We start from the raw sequence: 22,118 nt of genomic DNA, 5'->3' as shown, positions 1-22,118 counted from the left end.
GTGATTTCATAATTGTGAATGTTGTATCAGAAGTGGTGAACCATCAAAGCTTTATTTGAAGCAATATTTAGCTTGGATGAGTTGTGATATTCATGGAATTGTACATATACGTAAAGAAATCATTAATAACTTTGTTTAAAAAAAGTATACGCAAAGAATAAAATGCAATAAATAATAACCAGAAAACAAAACACAAAAATACTCATCCAGCCATTCCAGGTGCAGGCCCTCTTGTCCGAATGACTTCCTGCTTACTCCATAGTCAAAATTCAGCTGTGTGTCGACGCTGATATCTTTCAGCGCCCTGAAGAGGATTACAAAACTATCCTCTCCGTTGATATTCGGCACACACTGAAAGGGCTTCAGGTTAGGCCTCTTTGAAGAATGATTAATTAATCTTCCAATTGTGTCTGCACCTGGGTGGCACTCACATGGGAAGGATTGTGCAGCGATACACATGTCACGCTGTCCAGCTTTAAAAACATATGTACCCAGCCTCGTTGTGTATACCCTCCATCATTGCCCTCCCTTCAGCAGCTGTGATAACCTTTCCGTGGTAATCACACACAATCTCGCCTTTGGCAAACGGATGGGTTGCAACGACTTCTAGAATCAAGGAAGAAAGCAGAATCATAAGCAGAAAACGTATACAAAGGTTTCAGGATTTAATTATTGCTTCTAGTACAGTTTAACAATTTTCTTACCTTGACCTTGCTCGGCACCAAAGTCCTTGATGGCGAGGCCTGGCCAGGTCTGCTCAGAGACACATTTGATGATAAATGTGTCCTTTTCTATGGGGACCTTGGGAGTTGGCTTACAAAACCGTTCGATCTCTCTTCAGGCTTTGGATAGTTGGCCTTCCACTCTTCCCTGGCAATAAGTCTTGCAACTGTTGGACTACGGAGTGTAAAGTGTGCTGATAAAAGAATACAATCATTTTAGACATGAAAGATGCCACAGTCAACTTAAGACATGATTTCTATGTTGATGGATTGAGACTTGCACAGCAGATATTCACAGGCTTTGCATACTGGGAGGCTCGCCACTTGTGGTAAAAGACTGGGTCGTCAGGAAACCAGCATCGACCCTTTGCTAGCTTGCTGGCCCTCCAGTGTAACTTCAAATCTGGTCACAAAGGCAGAAATGCCTTTCAGGAAAGTGCATTCAGATGAAGCTGCTGCAGAGGTTTCATCGCCACTACCACAGCTGTAGAAGAGAAAATATCCAGTTTAAATAAGTCAATTTAAAACAGCCTACCCATTGTTTGAGATGTTATTTAAGAACTACCCAGGCAAGGAGTCCAGCAGCATGGCTGTGTCCACAATATTTTGAGGCTGCAGTGCTCTTAAGATCACAAGATAATTCTGGATGTCTTTCTTCCGGTTCACTGTGAGTGTCTTGGCAACGGCGTCAACAGCCCTCCGCACATCCTGACTCGTTGAGGTATGGATTTTGTAACTGTAGTAACCAAATTTCACATGAAATGTTAATTGTGATATGACAACGACTGACAGGATGAAGCGCACAGAGAACTATGTTGATAGTACATACATTTCATGGAAGCTATTCTGGTCTTGTGAGACACTGTGAACAGCCTCGCCAGACGATGAAAGAAAAATCCTCTGGAGAACTTTCCAGGCTGAACGTTATCAGGCTTGATCTGCCTGTAGTACTGCTGAAACCACTGTGGAAAAAGACAGAGTTATTAAATGCAAAACACTTGTGGCAATCTACTCTTGATGTCAAACTGAAAGCTACAGCTTCATCATCTTGTGTGTGGGAATTAAGATCAATATATATATCAATATAAAAATGGATGATTGATTTTGTTTAAATCAGATGTATTTTCCTACATGACATGATTGTGAACAAAAGCTTGAAGCTGAGAGTTCTACAGTTGCTAGATGTTGTCAGAGATCTGAATGTGGTCAGTAAGTGGGGGGTTGCATGTTCTGCTTATGTGTGTGTGTAACAAGAAGCATCTTCTTTTTGGGGGAAGAAATGTGTACACTGAAGGATCTTATTGTGGTATTAAACATGCCTTTACATTTAATATGCTTTATGATTTCATTATAGATTACTAATTGTGCATAATATGTTGAAAATATAACCAAGTGTGTGAGTTGTGTTAGCCAAGAGTTGGGGATGATATTGAGGGTATTTTTCCACAGGAAACCAGTGTGTGTGTAAAGATTAGATAACACGGGGAGCCCCATGGAATGTGGTGGATTGTGGGGCCTCTATATAATGCGTTACAGATGGTGATTTGAAAAACAGGGCAGTGAGCTGGTTGGCTGGAGACCAGACAAAGAAGAAAGAGCTGATTGGACCCCAGCTGAAGAAGAGACACGACGTGAAATATTAAATAGCTGTGAAACTGTTTCTCGTGGTCGGTTCTTTGTTAAGACTTTACGTACGTCTGAGAACTCACCCAGCGGCTGTATTGTTTGAGACTTCTGATCAATAAATTTCAACATTTTCTTAACTGGCCTCTCTCCAATTTTGAACACGCAGAACATTGTTTTAATGTTCATCATGTGTCAACACAATCTGCGTGCTGGAAGTGTTAGCATTCAGCATGCCGATCACAACCATGCCGCTGTGCTGGATTCTCTTCACCCACTCTGCATCCTTGGAAACATAAAGGTTTCATTTAATAATGCATGTGAAACATATCAGATTTAAAAACCCTATGCAATGTACAAAACAGATGCACTCACTGTCAAACTTTCAACTGCTTGAGGGAACTGCATGTGGCGGAAGACCAAGAGCACTTCACAGTAGTACTGTAAATCGTCTTATCTTTATTGGAGAGCTCTAATCCATTCTCCAGAGCCGCATTGATCCCGAGGAAGTCTGGTTTTGCCTCTCGCAAAATCCTCTGGTAATCTGTAATGGTCGGAGGTCCCACAACTAACAGTCTGTGTCTGGATGAAACATAACAAACAACACAGGTTAGGTTTAGTGAGTATGTGAGAAAGCAATAAATTAAGTTAAAAAAGAACAAATTTAAACAATATACATGCTTGTCCTGTTACTGTGTACGGTCTTCTGCAGAGTTTTCAGCAGTTGCCGGTTGTTATCGGAGTTGCTCTGAAGTTGTGAGTCTCTCCTTGTCAGCAGGTATTTCAAGAACTTGGAAACGCTCTTGAAATAATTGTTCTGAAGGGGCGTTACGAACTCCTGGGTCTCTGCTTTTGGACATGAACTCTAGGGTCGGTTCCTCTCCAGTGGGCTGCATGCGTCGCAGAAAACGAGACAGGTTGTCAACCTTTGAAGAAGAAATGGTCAACATAAAATGGGCTAAAATAATATGAAAGTGTTTAATGAGTAATGAGATATGACCTCCTGTTGCCAGTTTGGAACCCTCTGAGTCTCAGTCAGGTACTTCTTAGTCTTCAAGAAGCTTGGCATGTGCAGAGAACTTATGATTAAGACCTGCCTCTTTCATCTTCATCCACACAGACGAGCTGCTGTGTTCTTCATCCGAGCTTGGTAAAGTGTCCTGTGCTGAAGATGATGCAGCAGTGGTGGTGTTACAAGCAGATGTGTCCGAGTCATCGGGCATGTCAAACTCCTGGGGCAGGTTCTGGATGAAGAATCCATGCCGGAGAAGCTTCATCATGGTGATGCGAGAGGTTCTATCAAACAGGAGCTGAAAATCTTGTTAAGTGAACTATGAGGTCATCCTGTGGCTTGTGGCACAGCAAACAGTACACGGTATTGCGTTCAGCAGATCTGCAAGGCATAAAGAATGGTTTAAAATTCATTTTTCATTGTTTATTGTGGCCAATTTTTGTCAGAATAAAGTTTCTTGTATATAACTTCTCTTAAATAAATTAATTGAATTCATACAAACTACACTGTTAAACATTACAGTGGATGGCAGTAGTTTGTTCAAAGATAAATTAACGTTGACAAATCTTTATCTTAAAGATTATCTATATTATATAATAATTTTTTGCTAGAAAACAAGACAAAAATGCTAAACAAATCGTGTCAACTTACCTTTGAGAAGCCATGCTTGATTATGACTCTTCACAGGATGCTCTGGAAGAAAGTGAGTAAATGACCTTGTGAGGTCTCATTTATGGAAAAAAAATACATGAAAGCCCCGCCCACCTACCTGAGAGGGAGGGTCTGAAATGGGCCGGGTTTAATCAATCATTTCAGTTTCAAACATGTTTTTAAAATAAGTTAAATCTAACCAAAATGTATTATAAATAAAGTAAAAAAATAAGATATGCATGAATAACAACAAACAAATGCAATAAGATTGTCTAGAGAAGAATAAAAAACCAAGAAATGTCCTTAAGTGCAAATGCAATAAGATTGTGGTTAATGAACAAACAGCAAAACTGTATGAAATCTTAATACCTTAATATAAATGAAATCAACTTTATGTGAAACTCACTAGTGTTGAGAGTTTGAGTCGCAGGTGTGGGTCATTAAGCAGGGTTAGGCTATTAAGCAGAACAATAGATGCATGCACAGCCTCTGCTGAGAGTCATTACAAAGTTGTGAATCAGGGCTGTTAAAGTATTAAGCAGATATATTTGCAGATATATAGTGAATGGGGGCAATCTGAAGCTGTGAATCAGGGCTATTCAAGTTTTAAGAGATATATTTGCAGAAATATTGTGAATGCGGGCAATCCATACAAACACACTTAACAGTTATTTGATCAAGATGTTTTTTAAATGCCATGGCTGTATTTGTTATTCATGTTTGTTTACGATACAAGGCATTCTGGGAATTAGAGTTTCGGGAAATGAAAAATAACCTGCAACACAACTTCAAGGTAAGAATAATTAGTTTGATTTGAATACAAAAGCAAAATGGCACTGAAGAACAAAACATGAACTACGAATCTTTCTTCAATAGACTGTTTTGTGCACTCGTATTGTATTGTCGTTTTTCATTAACGTATATCTTATTTGTTTTAATCTATATCAGCACTAAAGCTTTCATTATATTTAAGGTGTTGTACCTGAAGTGAATTGACTCGTTTTAAAGTTACAATGTTTGGTTCCCTTGATCAGAAGTAAAGCTGCACATACGTAATATATAAAGTTCAACAGCTGTGATGAAATACAGCTACATACAAGGCAACTGATCGGCTATAATAATACAGTTGGTTTGTATGTCGCACTTTTAATGTTTAAAACATTTATTAGCACTTTATTTAATATCAAAAATAAAAAAGACAAATATACCCTTGATCAGAAGTAAAGCTGCACATACGTAATGTATAAAGTCCAACAGCTGTGATGAAATACAAGCTACATACAAACTCTGATTGTATTGCTAAAATAGGACAATTGGTTTGTATGTAGCTTTTAATGTTTTTGAAACATTTATTTTGTGCTCGGTGAGCGTCTACAAGTCTATCTCATGAAACCACACAACCCATCAAAGACAAATATTTCTTTAAATTCAGCTTTCATGGTTCATCACTTCTTGTAAAACATTCTCACAATCGTGAATCACATCATATTTGGTCCAGCGCATTGTAAAGCGTGAAAGCTGCTGCTGCAATACACATTATAGTTATCCACACACATTAAGGTTTTGTGCTTTTTATTTAATATGGTGAAATACAGATCAACTTTACTGAAACACCAGCAAATGTGTTCAAGATAAACTCTTGGCAAAAATAAGAATTGTACACAAAAACCAGTTTAACTAAAATCTCTTTTTATTTGTCATAAATGAGAATGACAGACAGCGGCATAGACAGCTTTTACAGTGAAGTGATCTTAAATTTTCAATTATAAACATGCAGATGTCCAATTGTAAATGTATACTTCAACTCTCTATTGTATTTTATTTTTCCAGGCACCCACAGATCTCATCAGCCGGACAGTAAGATTAGTCCGCATGTTCTTCCAAAGCCCTTAGGAACCCTAACGATGGATTTACAGCAGTTAAAAACAGATGTGGTTTTGTCTTATGTTTCAGTACAGCGAGCACACAACGTCAGATGATGAGGAAGAGCCACCAGACCCAAACCCTCCTCTTCCTCTTCCCCCTCCACCTCAGCCATCACCACCTCATTGGGACATAGAGGAGGCATGTAATGGAAATATTACACATTATCTGTAACCCAATGGTTTAAGCATTGCCTGGTTATTTTTTGTCTCTCAATGCAGTATTTCGCCGATGATGAGGACGATGATGAGGATTAACAGTTTTTAATTGAATAAAACAAATTGATCTTACCATTGCATTGGTTTGCATTGGTTTTCTTGTGGCTCTCTATGGTTGCTCTCCTGAAGCTACCGGATAATCTAAGAAACAGTGTGCATCCGTTGAATTGTAAAGGTATTTATAATACCAATAATTAAAGAATATGACATGATGGCAACACTTTGACCCAATGATAATTAAAATCAAAAGAAAATAAACAGAGATTATGGAATGTATTTATCTGCTTTGTCCTGGAGAAATAAGATGAAGAGACCAGACCTTGGCACTGCAAGAGATTTAAAGAGGGTCTGAGCATATGTTTACAAAGAAGACTAGAGGAGAAAAAAATGAGAAATGTACTTGTCTGCTTTGTCCTGGTTGGTTGTTCATGGATCATCTCACTGCAACATATCATACATTTACAAAAAATAATAACGAACATGACATTTCATCATGAGAAATTCATCCAATTCTCTTTGGTACAGGACAGGAGAAACAAAGTTTGCTGGAAAAAATGTCAATGGTTTGAAAGCCAGCTTGTTCACAGTTGCAAGTTTGGTGTTCCAGTAGTGAGAAACAAAGTTTGCTGGACAAAATGTCAATGGTCTGGAAGCCAGCTCGTTCACAGTTGCAAGTTTGGTGTCCAGAAGTCGGGGTCTATTGCCAGGTGAGATCTAGACCCTCTCCCCTGTAGGACTTCTTCTTGTCTCCGTAATCAAAGCATAGTGCTTCTTTGGACGGAATCTTTCTGATTGCCAGAAACAAGATTATGTCCTTGTCCTTCCCATCCTCCTGAACTGTAAACAGCCTGGGACGTATGTTAGCGTGCTTCCCGGAGTGTCGAGTGAGGTGACAGAACGGCTGCCTGTCGGGGTGGCATTCGCAGCGGCTGGAGTCTGTGCACATCGGCTCGCCCTTCCTGTTTGTGTAGAAGAACAAGCCGAAAGAAGATTCACCCTTGCCAGTTAAGATTTTCTGGCCCCCACTCGCCGTTACTACACATCCGTGAAAGTCACATATGACCTCTCTGACCTGGAAAGAACGTTTCGTGACAACATCCTGATCAATCCGTTCCAGGCCTTTCCACTTCTGTGAGTTGGTGAGCTTCCGGATGTGCGTGCAGTTCACGGACGGGTCCAGGCGCCTTCCAGTCATTGGCGATGCGGCCGAAGGAAGGAGAGTTGCTTTGCCAACCCTGGCTCGTAATCCAACCAATTACATGTTTCTCTTTGGGAAGTCGCCGGCCAAAGTGTGCTGCAAAAAAACTAAAAGCACAATTTTGTTACTTGCAGTGATTAATAATAATTGGTAATGAAGACAAAATGTAAAAAATGTTGGTTTAAAACTAGTTTATTGTGAATTGTTCAAAAAAGATGATAATTCATAAAGGTCACGGTGGAGAAGCATCCTTGGGCTTTGACAGATTAATTTCGCTCTTTTTCAGGATTATATCTTTATCTGAAAGACAGCTGACTGAAAGACTGTCTACTATGTCATATCTCTGTGGGCAATAGCGGAAGCTCCATTCCGGGCCTTGGATGAGCTTGATGTCTACATGGATGTGATCAGTCATAGGACAACCATTGACATGAGTTCTGGATACCAGCATGTCTAGGTTGCTAAAAGCATCAGAAATTGCAAACTTTAATTCAGCCGACATTTTCCTTGTTCGACACGTTGTGTGATAGAAAATGGACACGAGGGTTAATTTTAATGCATACTTTTATTAAATGCCTTATCTTCAAACTAATTTTAATGCAGATAGGACTTCACGGTTTGGCTTTGTAAGTGTTGATATTCCCTGTGGACAGGTCTACTTTCTTACCACGTCTGGAGCACGGCCTTCACACCTTTTCTGAAGGATTAACCAGCTGGGGATAATCGGACAGTTTGCCATAACATCTAATATTATAACACGATATGTATATATCTTTGGTTCATATGTATATATCTTTGGTTCAATACTTTGAAACACTATAAACGGCACGATCCTCAGGTGTCTAACCCTTACACAATGGAACCTGTTGGTTAGTTTAAGAGACAATACGAATTAAATAAATGCATTAATATACTTACCCTCAGCAAAACCTTTCGTTTGTAAACTCCTATTGGCGTACTCCTGAACAGATCTATCTTGAAGGTACTGTAATGGAGCAGATGGGTAGCCTGTCTCTCTCATTGCTTGATATTCCCAATATCCGGACTGTGTACTAATTGAACTGTTCCATGATAGTCTCAACGACCAGGGACACAGGGAGCCTGACCCTACATGGCATTTTTTACTATTTTTATTCTAGTGAAACTGCACTGCCGCCTTCTGCCTGATTACTTTTTGCGGGACCATAAGGTTACACCTACATTAAAGGTGTGTAACAGGATGCCAGCACCAGGGCGTGTCACTGGGAATCATATTTCTAGGTGTTCATGTTGAGATTCAATCCACAGGAACGAGCACAAAATTCTTAGTGCCACGGACAGCTCCAGATTTAGAGTTTTAACCCACCCGGGGCATAAAAAGCCCATTGACTTTAACCTTTTGTCCCTTTATGATACATTATAATTTACAGATAATTACTTTACATCAAAACAACCAAGTAATAATACTTTCCCAGTATAAGAAGATTTTAATAGTAATTGGGACAATTCTGTTTTCAGTCCGCTAGAGGGAGACTTTCACATTACCAATACGAAAAACAGATGTACACAGAAATCATTCTACGAAAATTGACGACCCGTTCAGGTTACATAATTACTTGAAATATCTATTTTATTATGTCATTGAATTTATCCCAATTGATATTTTTCCATACACGGGAAAGTTAATCTATGTTTCACGTGGGTGGATGGATGGATGGATGGATGGAGATGGGCCCGTTCTTGGCACTGGACCAAACGTGCTTGAGGTGGTCAGTTGGGAAACGGCCAGTGCACACAGAGTTTTACGTCTTTGTTTTCTTAACAAAATTTAAGGTTGCCGTGGCGCACATTAACTTGATTCAATTTAATAAATGAGAAAATCTCACAGAATTGTTAACATTTGTTAGACACAATCTGGCCAATACAGATGTGTATATTTAATATTTAAATCTTGATTGATCTGACGGTCCCGTGGGAAGACGGGTGCCAGGAGGCTTTTGAGCGGAAAGCCACCAAGTATCAGGACTAGAGCTGTAAAGGCCCGAGCCCGTCAGAATTCGGCCCGAGCCCGACAAGTACAATTTGATTGACAGGTTTTTACAAGCCCGAACCCGTTTATAGCCCGACATTATTAAAATGTGCGCACACACGTCGCACCGACACAGCTCTTTTGTCTAATTTGTCAAGTCAAGAATGAGTCATTTAATTTAGGCTATATCTTTTTTTTATAATTTATTGGAAGTTGGAAAGAACAAAGAAATACAATAAGTCTTCTGTAACAACATTTCAGCATATGTCTCCATAATCACCAATACAAATGTATTTGTAACGAATTAAATCAAGATACATTCTAAACTTAAATAGGTATTTGGCAATAACGAAATTTGTTTATTTTAATTTGTTATTATTGCAGAACAACATACACAGGGGAACACAGTGTATTATTATACAGTAGGCCTACATTTATAATAGCATAAAATAAAAAAATGCAATAATAAAAAATATATATTTTAGGGCCTTAATAATATAAGGAAATTAAGATAAAGAAGCAGGATTTGCTTCGCCACTTCCTTCCACAATCTGGGCTGGCCTCGACGCGACAGTGACCAGCAGCTGAAATGTAATAAAAGAAGAATAATGTAGCCTATAGCCTATACTCTGCTGTTTAAATTATGCATTTTAGACTCAATTCATATTTAGATATAATTTGAGAAACATTTACTCACCAAGATTAGGCTACATGTTTTTGTGGAGGAAAATTATCGAATCCACTGTGGATGGCTTAAGCGCGGTCCTGCGCTCGCTGATGACCCAGTGCGTCCGGCAGCACTGAACACCCTTTCACTGCTGCTGCTACTGGCCGGGATGCATAGCACCGATCTTGCTAATTTCGCAAGTTTTGGGTAGGATGTTTTGTTTCTCTTCCACCAGCCAAGAACATCCATCTCATTGTCCATATCAGCAGCCGTTTCGATGTAGCGAGTTACCTCGTCATTTTCCCAGTCAGCTTCCCTCACATTTTCCCACTCCGCAAAATTTGCCCTTTTTGCCGGAGGTCTGTCAGTGGCTTCGACTCCGGAGAGCTCTGTGACTGGGTCTCGAATCTCCACATCTGGTGCACCTGCAACCATGGCTTGCAGAAGAGTGCGGACTTGATCATGTATGGCATTCCTGTCTGAGTGTGACAACATTCTCAGCTGATTAAATTTTGGCCAGAGGAATGTTGCGATCTTATGGAGGTCCTGTATGATCACTTTACGCGCGAGCCAGTCTTCGTGCCGTTTACGCACGACAGCTTGCTGAGGGGAGTCCATGGCATTGGGCTGACAGTGGCGTTTCAGTTTCTCACTCCAGAGACACACACTATTAAGTGTTGGATACGTGTCTCCCTCGAGTTCCCTCTGTGCTTCATAGAACGGCTTCAGAAAGTTTAACAAAAAGTCCAGTGTGTCTGGGGCTATTTTCTCAATGCGCGCGCTCTCCCCTCGTGCATCCAGCTTTTCATGGAGCTCATGATAAATGGCCTGTATAGAAGTCAGTGTGAGGTACACCGTACTGAACCGAGTGTCTCTCATTTGCAGCAATGTTGTTGACAGTTGCGCAGCCAACCCTGACTGTTTAACGTACCTCACTAATGATTTAGCAGCAGAAATGGTATCTCCTATGTCCGGAGCACCGTCGGCTTTCGATAACGCGGCAATGTCGAGTCCATGGCGCAGTACCGTATTAACGAGATGGTCTATGCAGTCCAATCTTTGGTATGGCCGCAGAGCGAATTTAATGTTTGCCCCCTCGTCGGTCACCCATACAATTTTGCTGAGAGTGGAAGCGTCAAGGCCAAACTTTGTCACCAGTAGTTTCAGTATCTCCCGTCTGATATTTTCTCCCGTCTTTGCCTCTTCCAAAGGGAACATTGTAGTTGTCAGGGTTTTATTTACCAGTTCCATCTCCTCACTTATGAAATGGCATGTGATTGTCAAATAACTAATCTTCCGATAATCTTCTGTCCACATGTCTGTGGTCATTGCGACTGTTCCATCCTTTAACACAGTCTTAAGTTTCTGTACTAAAGCTTCCCTCTTTTCTTCTGCCATGTCAGTGCATTTCTTCGCAATTGTCACATGGCGGGGAATAACAGAATTTGCGGGAACCCTGCCATACGCTGCCCCGACATTAATTAGTTCTTGCGCCAGCTCTTCAAAACCCTTGCCATTTACGATATTAAAAGGCCTAATATCTTTACAGCAAAAGCTGACACACTTCTCCGTCACTGTTTGTTTCACCTTTGCAGGGATGGATTTTGATGCTGTAACAAACGATGTGATTGTAGGTTGTTGTTGATCCTGGGCACTGCCGGGTGTTGAACAGCTTCGATCAAAATGCCTTCTCAGCGACGAATTCCCTGTCGTTTTGCTGTCGTACTTTAACAGAATGTCGCATCTTTTGCATTTCACATATCCCACTGTCTCATTGTTCTCATTATGCACAATGTCAAAAAATTTCCACACCTCAGACTTTGCTTTTTTACTCTGTGCAACTAAAACATAATCACCAGAGGCCACCCTCCGTTTCACCTCCTCAGCATCCATTTTCGCGCTAATCGAAACGCATCACCTGACCTCTCATTTACCGCGCAACCCAGAGCGCAAGCATAAGCCCGAGCCCAGCCCGAGCCCGTGTAAAATAATCAAAATTAAGACCGAACCCGCCCGAACCCGTCGGGTCCCGTCGGGTTCGGGCAAAGATCTTCAGCTCTAATCAGGACCTCGTTGAGCAGTGCAGGGCCAAAGGGTGGCAGACCTGGCTATTCCCGGTTGAGGTCGGGTGTAGGGGTTTCCCGGCGCAGTCTGTGTGGAAGACACTCACAGCCTTGGGTATAGCAGGAAGGGAGAGGAAGGCAGCTGTCCGTAGGTTGGGTGAGGCAGCAGAAAGAGCATCTTGCTGGCTCTGGAGTAGGAGGGAGGAGTTGAGCTGGGGGCCAGGAGGAGGTGGGCAGTGACTGGCCACCACTGCTGACCCGCCAACTGGAGGGTGTTGTGGTTTAGGGTCGAAACATCCCGTGAAAGTTGGATGCCACCTGATGACATCTTCTCCTGGCCGAAAGCTACAGTCATGCACTACAGTCAGTGAATGATTTAGGTGGTAACAGATGTATTCAATAGAATGTACTTTTATTTCAGTGAATTTTGTAAATCTATGTTTTACATATGCTGTATACATATTTAGCGTACTTGTTTGCAAAAAATGTCTGCATTTAAGAAAAACACATGATAAAGCTATATATTCATAACATTTATTTTGATTTGTTTCTTTCTTCTTTCACACACATCTACTCATATAATTTGTCTACTGAAAAGGCTCATTGAAGAACATGGTATTGACCTTTAGGGATCGCTCATCAACACAGAATGACAAGACTGTTTCCAAGTCGTTTTGAGATTGAAATATAAACAAAAAGTCATCCCTCGCCTCGAAGAATTGACCCCCCAGCACCATGGTGAGTGTATTTTGTTTTTGGACTTGGTTAATTCTCAAGAAGGCAGGCTCTGTCACCTCTCCATGGAACAAATCTCTTTGACCTTTAACCCAATCCCACGCTGTATGCAGGTCTCTCATGTAGGGTTTTTATTGTGATTTTTATTGTGGTTTAAACGTGCTTTTACATTTAATATGCTTTATGATTTCATTATTGATTACTAACCGTGCATAATATGTTGAAAATATAACCAGTGTGTGAGTTGGGAAAACCAAGAGTTAGGATGATATTGAGTGTGTTTCCACAGGAAACGGTATGTGTGTGTGTGTGTGTGTAAAGATCAGATTAGACACGGCGCCCCATGGAATGTGGTGGATTGTGGGGGCCTCTATATAATGTGTTGCAGATGATTCAAGAGCAAAGCAGTGTGACCTGGTTGGTTGAGACAGGACAAAGAAGAGAAAGCTGATTGGATGAGTCCTAACCCCCAACTGGAGAAGAGACCCGTCGTGAAATATTATAAAAAGCTGTGAAACTGTTTTTCGTGGTTGGTTCTTTGTGTAAGACTTTGCGTCTGAGAACTCACCCAGCAGCTGTATTGTTTGAGACTTCTGATCAATAAATTTCAACATTTTCTTAACTGGCCTCTCTCCAATTTTGAACATGCAGAACATTGTTTTAATGTTCATCACTCACAATGTCCGGCTTCTGCACCTGGTGATGTAAAAATGAAGCTGTATGCTTTATTCTGCATTACATTTTTCATAATTGAATGACACATCGTTAAAAATCGCTTGACTGATAAAATGGCACAACAGTTCAACTATTTACTCTGCACGCATGCAAATGCTTTCTATTTAACCTTTATAATCATTTACGTTATCAATGCCATCTTCATGCACAATTCTTTTGCTGGGTACGGATGAAAGCAGTGGGCTGCTGGCTGACGGGAGGGAAGCTGCATGTCTTGTCAAGTTCAACGTCGCGCCTTGGGTTGTTCCAGGAGAAGCCAACGAACTGCAAACGTCAGCTTCCGTCGCTGCTAGCCTCAAAAGCACGGACTCTAATTTCCCTCCCAGAGTGGCCATTCTGTTGACCCCCGATTTCTCCATGGCCTCCACTTTGACCTCAACCTTCCCCAGGTGGGGTTTTTTTAAGTTTTCTTCCAGCAGCTGGAGGTCGCATCGGATCTGTCTATGTGTTCTCTCTGTATTGTGTTGCAGCTCCTCGAAGTTCTTCTCGGTTGTCAAAGCAACAAAACGTTTAATATTGTATTGTATTCATTGTGTTTCAGTTTCTTTCTTACTCTGTTTCAATCTGTCTTCATTTATTAAGTAATGTGAAAACAAACTGTTTGATTTATCATGGATAAAATATAAATGTATGGATAGCCACATTCATATGATGTAACAATGTTAAAGTACTTCATGCAACGAACAAAATCATTACCAGGAACATTAAGAACGACAAAGAACTCTTTTTCTCATGAAACATTTATTTGAACAAATAACAGTATAAAATACAATTGAATCTTTTTATTGAAACCGATGATGAATTCAAATAAACAAGGCCATTATAGAACTGGAGCTTCTGCTGTAATGCAATTTTCTCCTCCTCCACAACCATCTCACTTCTTCTTGTCTTTTTAAGGGTGGTTTTTATTTTTTCAGCTAAAAAATGTTGCAAATCCTTGTTGCCGCGAGGACTCCAACCAGGACTCCATACGCCATCCCTCTCACCTGCCTCTTTGATGACATCTACCTTGTCATAAAGGCTCTTGGTGTCTGAAGAAAGGGAACAGGATAATTCAGTATCCATGCGAACTCACACTAACATTAAAGGTTAAGATGCAGCATACAGCAGTAAAGAAATTGTTGAAAGTCAAAAGAAGTCTCGTAATGTAATGTAAACTCACTATTAACTCTCAGTCGCTTTAACTGATATTTGAAATAGGCCAGCTGGAGTCTTGACAGTTTCTCCTGTCTATTAATGTTCTGGCTCATGTGGGGCTTTACTTTGGCAGCTAGGTCTGGAGTAAGGTCTTCTAAGGACTCGGCCAGCTTGCGCTTTGTCCAGCCAACCTGTTGTTGATACCCCGATGTAACTGAATTTGAAAGTCCACCTCTTGAACATTCGATGAGGCTCTCCACCTCATGCCCCGGCATGGATGAAACCAGTGGCCCGCTGGCTGACGGCAGAACAGGGACGGAAGCGGTAGGTCTACGCCTTGTCAAGGTAAATGTCGCACCTTGTGAGGGATTGATGGGAGACTGAGAAGCCAACGGACTTTGTATGTCAAAAGAGGGCTCCTCATCTTGCCCCGGCATGGATGAAAGCAGTGGCCCGCTGGGTGACGACAGAACAGGGACGGAAGCAGTTGGTCTACGCCTTGTCAAGGTAAATGTCGCACCTTGTGAGGGATTGATGGGAGACTGAGAAGCCGACGGACTTTGTATGTCAAACGAGGTCTCCGCATCTTGCTCCTGCATGGATGAAAGCAGTGGGCTGCTGGCTGACGCGAGGGAAGCTGCACGTCTTGTCAAGTTTGACGTCGTGTCTTGGGTTGTTCCAGGAGAAGCCAACAAACTGCAAATGTCAGCTTCCATCGCTGCTAGCCTTGAAAGCACAGATTCCAATTTCCCTTCCACAGTGACCATTCTGTTGACCAAAGATTCCTCCATGGCCTCCACTTTGACCTCAACCTTCTGTAGGGCGGTCTTAAAGTTTTCTTCCAGCAGCTGGAGGTCGCATCGGATCTGTCTGTGTGTCCTCTCTGTATTGTGTTGCAGCTCCTCCTCGAAGTTCTTCTCCGTAACCTCCATGAAGGCCTTTAAATCCTCCTGCGCCGCCTTCTGGACAGAAAACACAGCTTCTCTTAAGGCCTTCAGTTCCTGGACGAAAAAGTCCCTCATGGTCTCGTGCCTTAAGATGAACTCCTCTTCTGTGGTAAGAAGATCTTCCACTTCAAAGTCATCCTGCTGACCTGCAGACATGTCTGTCTGAAACACAGGACCACCGTAAACAAACGAAGGACATGAACAGGTGATGCAGACGCACTCATAGACTTGTTCCTTCTGATAATTTGTTGTTCGACTGTTTAATGCAAGAGCAAATCTATGAAGCAGTCCTGAGTCTATCCACTCTGAAAACTGGAATAAAGTAATGGGGATAACTATTCTCAAATGAATTAAAACAATTTAAATAAAAAAAATATTAAAATTAAAATATAAAGCCACTAATAACCTTAAAAATCACAATATAAAAAACTAAATAAAATAATGCATAAACTGGGCATTTTAAAATAAATCATCTTTCAAATAAATAACACTGCGGCATTATTTTAATGACTTGCATTAAGCGATGTTTGCATTAAAAAAAACAAGCTCCCGGACCTTGGATGGGCTGAGTCTGTTTCTTCTCTCTGAGATAATCTGCCCAGTTTTAGAAATAATTCTTTCAGATGGCACAGATGTGGCAACAATGCAAAGTCTTGCCTTCATGACCTAAGAAAGGGTTTTGTAAACAGGCGAACATCTCCTCCACCAGGCCAGAGGGTCTGATGTGCGTGGTAAGAGTGGCTCTGCAAGGTAGGCCCGCATCTCCATCATAGCATCTGGTGTCGTAGAAGTTGTAGCAGAAAGTCTCAAACTTGCTACCCTCTGGTCAAAGTCTGAAGACCTCTTGTCATTAAAATTACTTTGGAAGCAGTCACAAACCTATGAAGATTACAAATTGTTTATAAATTAATCATAACAAAATTAAAATCAGTACTGCATAAACTTCTCTTTTAAAAAATAAGGCTTCAAAAAATGCATCATTAAGAAACTGAGTTTAGAATGTGATTTTAAATGAATAATAATAAAAAATGTTGAACTTCTTACTTTTCTGCACTCACTTCAGTGGTGACCTCTTCAAATGGCTTAATAATGTTTACAATTTCTTTTGGAAATGTCCCATTCCTCTGGTGACAAAGTTGGCAGAGATGCATTAGTTAGTGCCAGGGTGGAGATGATTGGGTCTTTGATTTCCGAAAATCTTTTCAACATGTGATATGTTGAATTCCACCTTGTGGACACATCCTGTTTTAACCGCAGAGGCTCTTGACCCATCTGTTTTTGTGTGGCCTTGAGCTTGTCTGAAGCAACTGTACTTCTATGGAAGTATTCAACCACAGCCTTTACCTTTTGCAATATTGCTTGGACCTCCTTCAATGCAGCTCTGACAATGAGGTTTAGCATATGGGCGAAACAAGGTATGTGGTCCCAGTGGAGATGATCTTTCAGGGCTGAAACAATGTTGCTGGCATTGTCTGTGAAACAGGCTACAATTTTGTCACACACACCCCATTCATTTGTTACTCTGGTCAGCTCACTTGCCAGGTAAGCTGCAGTGTGTCTGTCTGACAAAGCAAAGCAGTCTAGGAGAAAGGAGGTCATCTGAAAGTCCTCTATGAAATGACATGTCACAGTCATGTAACCTGTTGTAGTCAATGATGTCCAGCAGTCTGTTGTGAGACAAACAGCAGGGCGCTCTTGATTTTGGCCATTATATCACCTCTTAACTTGTCATACAGCCTTGGCATTACAGTTTTTGATAGTGTTTTTCTGCTAGGTAGTGTAAGGATCTGTCTGCAATGACTCTCCCAACCACCAGGTGGCGCTGCATCACTTCTACCCTACAACGACTCTCCCAACCACTAGGTTGCACCAACCATGAACTATTACCGAGGCTCGTTAGTTATAATTTGCATCACCTGATGTTTGTCTATTTAAGTTTGGCCAGTGCTTTATTTCTCGTTCAGTCTTGAGCCTACCCATTGTATGGAGTACCTGAGTTCTTGCATTTGACACCTTTGTTTTAGTTGCTCTGTGGTTTTGCCTTTTGTTTGTTAGTTTGTTTGTAATGCCAAGTAAGGCGTGCCTAAGTGTGAAGAGTTTAAGCCTCCTGGTTCTTTCTTCCTCTGCACGTGGGTCAACAGTGGTCTAGAGGTAGTTAGGTTATGCTCTCAGCAGGAAGATCCGGGTTCTAGTACCACTTCAGACCCTTCTGAGCACTTAACTCATCACAGCAAGACTGAACCATGAATGTAGACCCAGCAGAGGAGACCAAGCCTTCCTCCAACGTGGATCGTATCCTGGCTCAACTCTCGAGTCAAGCTGGAGCCATTCAGAAGCATGACCAGATGTTATCAGAGATTCTTCAACACCTCAGGCACCAAACCCCATCTGAGACTTCCCCTTCCACAGCAACCCAGTCTACTCCCCAACTCCTAGGGCCACCAGCAGGCCTTCAACTCGAGCCTAGACTTCCAGCTCCTGAGAGGTACGATGGAAACCCAGAAAGGTGCCGCGGGTTCATCACACAGTGTACTCTGGCTTTTCAGCTGCAGGCTAACAGTTTCCCCACAGAGAACAGCAGAGTGGCATATATGACGACTCTTCTCACAGGAAAGGCGTTGGAATGGGCTACATCCCTCTGGGAGAAGGAGTCTCCTCTTGTCTCCAACTGCAAGCTCTTTATGGACGAGATGAAGAAGGTGTTTCATCACCCTGTTCGTGGAAGAGACATTGATCATGGTTTGCTTCAACTCACTCAAGGAGCACGTAGTGTGGCAGAGTTTGCCATAGAGTTCCGCACCCTAGCTGCAGAGAGTCAGTGGGGGTCACAAGCTCTAAAGGCAGTTTTTTATCAAGCCCTACTACCTGAACTAAAGGATGAACTGTCCTATAGAGAGCCAGCTCCGGACCTGGACTCCCTAATCGACACCGCTATTAGACTGGACAATCGCATCCGAGCTCGCCAAGGCGAGCGCTGTCGTGAGACCTGGCTACCCCGGAGCTATACACCAACATCTCCATCATCTATGGGTAATGCTGAGGAGCCAATGCAGCTGGGCGGGACCCGATTGTCACAAGCTGAGAGGGACAGACGGATGAGGGAGAGGTGTTGCTTATACTGTGGGGAGGCAGGACACTTCCGAATCAGTTGCCCGCAGCTGGTGGGAAAAGGCAACTCTCGCCCGAGGAGAGGGGGCCTGGGACGAGAGTAATTACTTACCCCCAACCAGCAGCCTCCGGTTTTTTGATTTCCGTTACACTTTCTTGGAAGGAGGAGGTGCACGAGTTAAGGGCCTGGGGCCGCTGGAAATTTTATGGATCGTAACTTGGCCATGAGGTTAAGAATTCAACCCATAACCCTCCAAGACCCACTTTCTGTCACCGCATTGGATGGTAGACCACTCGGCTCTGGTCAGGTAAGCCAGTGTACCTCACTTCTATGTTTGCAAGTGAACTCCCACAGAGAAGAGATACAGTTTTTCATAATTAACTCTCCTGAATTCCCTTTGATACTTGGTTACCCCTGGCTAGTTCACCACAATCCCCAGATCAATTGGTCCTCCAACCAGATAAGGGGGTGGGGCCCCAATTGTGATATTCCTGGCTTGTCTCTTTGTCACCCTCTCGAGTCACAGAGGAATTTCCAAGGTCCGCCTGCGCCACCAGTCCGACGCATGGAGGTGTTGGCGGTCTCCGGGTTAAAACAAGTGGATCCCCGTGCTCCTGGGGCATCTCCAGATGTATCCGCCATACCCATGGAGTATACCAACCTGTCTGAAGTGTTCAGCAAGGTACGTGCGGCCGCTCTTCCACCCCACAGACCATATGATTGTACCATTGAATTGTTCCCAGGCACTTGTCCTCCTCGAGGAAGGCTTTTCTCACTGTCAGCCCCCGAGAGAGCGTCCATGGAGGAGTACATTAACAAGTCCCTCGAGAGTGGATTTATTCGCCCATCAACCTCACCGGCAGGGGCCGGGTTCTTCTTTGTGGGGAAGAAGGATGGCAGTCTTCGACCCTGCATTGACTACCGGGGACTCAATCGGATTACAGTGAAGAACCGTTACCCACTGCCGCTGATGACCACGGCTTTTGAGCTCCTGCAGGGTGCAACCATATTCACAAAGCTGGATCTGCGCAATGCCTATCACTTGGTGAGGATTCGGGCCGGGGATGAGTGGAAGACAGCCTTCAATACCCCGACAGGTCATTATGAATATCAGGTAATGCCTTTCGGGCTTGTCAATGCCCCAGCCGTTTTCCAAGCCCTCATCAATGATGTCTTACGAGATATGCTAAACAAGTTTGTGTTCGTGTACCTTGATGACATTTTAATCTTCTCCCGATGTTACCAAGATCACGTTCAGCACGTTCAGCAGGTTCTGTCTCAACTCTTAAGAAACAACCTCTTCGTGAAGCTGGAGAAGAGTGAGTTTCATGTACCCACTGTCTCCTTCCTTGGTTTTATAATCTCAGAGGGCAACATTCAGATGGATCCTGGAAAGACTCACGCAGTCCTGAACTGGCCACAACCCTGCTCTGTGAAGGAGGTACAACGCTTTCTCAGGTTTTCTAACTTCTACAGAAGGTTTATTAGGGATTTCAGCTCCATTGCAGAACCTCTCACCGCCCTTACCAAGGGGACACAGAAACCGTTCAAGTGGCCTGACAAGGCAGATAAGGCATTTAGCCTGCTCAAGCAACGCTTCACCTCAGCACCCATTTTAACCCTCCCTGATCCCGAGTTACCCTTCGTAGTAGAGGTGGATGCGTCAGACGCTGGTGTTGGGGCGGTTTTGTCCCAAACTTCCAAGAAAGATAACAAGCTTCATCCGTGTGCCTCCTTTTCACGTCGTCTCACACCAGCAGAGAGAAATTATGACATAGGTAACCGAGAACTGTTGGCAATAAAACTAGCACTAGAGGAGTGGAGACAGTGGCTGGAGGGGGCCAAGCATCCATTTGTCATATGGACAGACCACAAGAACCTTATATACATCCAGGAGGCTAAGAGGTTGAGTCCTCGCCAGGCCCGATGGGCTTTGTTTTTTAATCGTTTCGAGTTTCTTCTCTCGTATAGACCAGGTTCCAAGAATTCAAAGCCAGATGCCCTTTCGAGACAATTCAACAGGCTGGAGGGAGAGGACAGAGCTGAGCCCATTATCCCCAGTACAAAGATGGTGGCAGGAGTCCAGTGGAGTATTAAGTTGACAGTGAAAAAGGCCCAACAACGGCAGCCTGACCCAGGTAATGGCCCCCCAGGTCGTCTCTGTTCCGAAGGTTGTCCGATCTGATGTTTTGCAGTGGGGACATGCATCTGTCCTTTCGTGTCACCCTGGGGCTACAAGGACTTTGAAGCAGATCCAGAACCAATTCTGGTGGCCGGGCATGCAATTGGATGTTAGAGACTTCGTGGCAGCCTGCTCTGTTTGTGCTCAGAATAAGGAGCCTAAGGCCCACCCTTATGGCCTGCTTCATCCATTACCCATCCCTAAACGCCCTTGGTCTCACATTTCGTTGGATTTTGTTACTGGACTTCCCAAATCACAAGGTAACACAGTCATTCTGGTGGTGGTCGACAGATTTTCAAAGGCTTGTCATCTAATACCTCTGCCCAAGATCCCTACAGCCTGCCAAACGGCAGACCTCATGATGCAGCATGTTTTCAGAATCCACGGGTTCCCTCAGGACATGGTCTCTGATCGGGGACCGCAATTCACGTCTCGGCTTTGGAGAGCTTTTGGTCGTCTAATTGGGGCATCCATCAGTCTATCCTCTGGGTTCCACCCCCAGTCCAACGGTCAGACAGAACGGGTCAACCAGGAGATCGAGAAGACCCTCAGGTGCTTGGCCTCCAACAATCACAGCACCTGGAGCTCCCGTCTGATTTGGGCTGAGTTTGCACACAACACATTATACAGTTCATCCTTGGGCATGTCTCCTTTCGAGTGTCAATTTGGCTTTCCTCCCCAGTTGTTTCCTGAGCAGGATCTAGAGTCCCATGTACCAGCCGCAAGCCTACTAGTCAAGAGGTGCCACCAGGCCTGGAAGAGAGCACGTACATCCCTAGTATCAGCATCTCAACGGCAGCAGAAACAGGCCAATAGGCACCGTAGACTTGGGCCATCACTACGCCAGGGCCAGAGGGTGTGGTTGTCAACCAAGGACCTTCCACTCCACCAAGAATCTCGGAAACTGGCTCCTCGGTTCATTGGGCCCTTTAAGATCCTTAAGAAGATCAACCCTGTATCCTATCGGCTACTTCTACCAAGGTCCATGCGCATTCACCCCACTTTCCACATTTCCCGTTTAAAGCCTTTTGTCTGCTCTCCTTCATCCACAGCAAAGAAACCCCCCCTACCCCAGCTCATTGGTGGGAAACCAGCATACTCCGTCCGTCGACTGCTTGATGTACGCCGAGTCCGGGGCAAGGTCCAATACCTAGTGGACTGGGAGGGTTATGGCCCAGAGGAGAGGTG

This window comes from Barbatula barbatula (genome assembly GCF_947034865.1).
Source record: "Barbatula barbatula genome assembly, chromosome: 17".
NCBI classification, from domain to species: Eukaryota; Metazoa; Chordata; class Actinopteri; order Cypriniformes; family Nemacheilidae; genus Barbatula; species Barbatula barbatula.
This window is presented reverse-complemented; position numbering follows the sequence as displayed.